The following is a 1,713-nucleotide window of genomic DNA, read 5'->3' as shown; positions in this document are numbered from 1 at the left end:
TGCAAGTTCAGTGACGCAGGTAGTGACGATTCTCTCCGGCCAATCCGTGATCAGCAGAGTTTACACGTCACGTTTTGGTAACGGTACGGTTCACTTGGAACCCCAACCGAGGTGGTACTAAAAAAAAGTACCAGGTACCAGGTACTGTACCCAGTGGAAAACCCCCCAAAAGTGAGCCGTACCATGCAGTGGAAAAGCGCCATTACGTGATAATTAGTGATCATGACAATCTCCCTCCTTTTCAAAATCAGAGCAAAGTGAATGGGAGAGGTGAGAACGAGAGCCAGAGACAAAGAAGGAACAAAGGAGAGCGCGTTCACCCACTCACCTCATCCATCACTTTGCTCTGTGGGGGCAAATAAGTGTGCCTGATTAAATAAAGAAGGCATTATATAAGATGATTTAAATAAATTAAACGTTTCATCAAGGTAGATTATAGCCAAAGTCATCCTCTTTCGCAGAGGGGGAAAAAGAGATAATCCTCTCGACATCATCCTCTCCAAAAATACAGTACCACACTAAACTACGTCATGAAACCATCATATAACCCACAGTCGCACAGTTTGTTGTTTTTAGAAGTCCGTCTGGTTATGAAAGGAAAATGGAGTCATTATTCACACTATTTTATGCAGCCACATGGCTGTTTTCAGGTCATGTCCCCATAACCTCTTCAGCTGGGTTTCTGAGGGTGAAAGTGAGTCAGCTTATGGTGATTTCAGCTCTTCAGAAAAGGCAGCAAGATAGATATAAAACAGTGAGGTTCTTTACAGCAAATGAGCTTAGCCCTGCAGGAAAAACCAGGTCATACCAGTTTAAGGTGCTCAAGCTGATTTTTGGATTATGCTAGCTGTTTTTTGCTGGTCTAGAGAGGTATACCAGCTCTAACCAGCTTGACAACATGTTATAATCAAGACCAGCAGGTTTTCCCAACACAAGCCGATCAACCAAGCAGCTTTTGAGTGAGTTAAAAACCATTAATGATCAGCTTGGACCAGATACCATATAAACCCACCTACGACAAGATCTGGATTTTCCAACAGAGAGGGGAAAAAGTGATGATACAAATAAAGACAACACAGAAAGTCAAAATCTGAAACGCAATAAAAAAATGTTCTTCTCAGCAATAGGATCCAGAAGTGTACCTTACCGAATCAGAACTACCTGCAGGATTTACATTCTAATATTGAACAGAAATAAGTAATAAACCCGAGTGGAGATGTGTAACTTTGTGCAGATGTATGTTAGAGTGAAGGAGATTTGAAGATATTTGCAGCAATGATTTCCAGGTGTGCAATGTATAACCATAAAGCATCAAATCTCACCTCCAGCTGCATGAAGTAATTAAATTGCAGAATTAGGAAAATAATTCAACACTGGCATGGCATGAGGGTACAACTAAGGAAAAAAATGATCAAACAGTTTAAGTACAAAACACATATAATGAATCATTTTCTGTCAGAAGCTGTGTAATCTAGCATGAAACAAATGTCATTGTAATGCGAGGGAGTGAAGTGTGAGTATTCAATGATTGATATCTTGACACTCTAATATTCAACTGTATTTAAGCACAAAAATGACTAAGAAAGAAAGAAGAGTGAAACCTAATTTGAGCAATAGGTGAAGCTCATATATGATTTTACAATTGTAAAATATTCAAATGCTGTTTTATAACAAATCTTGCTATTGAGCTACGGGTATCCTGCTGTCTGTCAT

Source organism: Sinocyclocheilus anshuiensis, unplaced genomic scaffold, assembly GCF_001515605.1.
Source record: "Sinocyclocheilus anshuiensis isolate Anshui unplaced genomic scaffold, SAMN03320099.WGS_v1.1 scaffold461, whole genome shotgun sequence".
NCBI classification, from domain to species: domain Eukaryota; kingdom Metazoa; phylum Chordata; class Actinopteri; order Cypriniformes; family Cyprinidae; genus Sinocyclocheilus; species Sinocyclocheilus anshuiensis.
The sequence above is the reverse complement of the archived record's forward strand: the minus strand, read 5'-3'. Positions refer to the sequence as shown.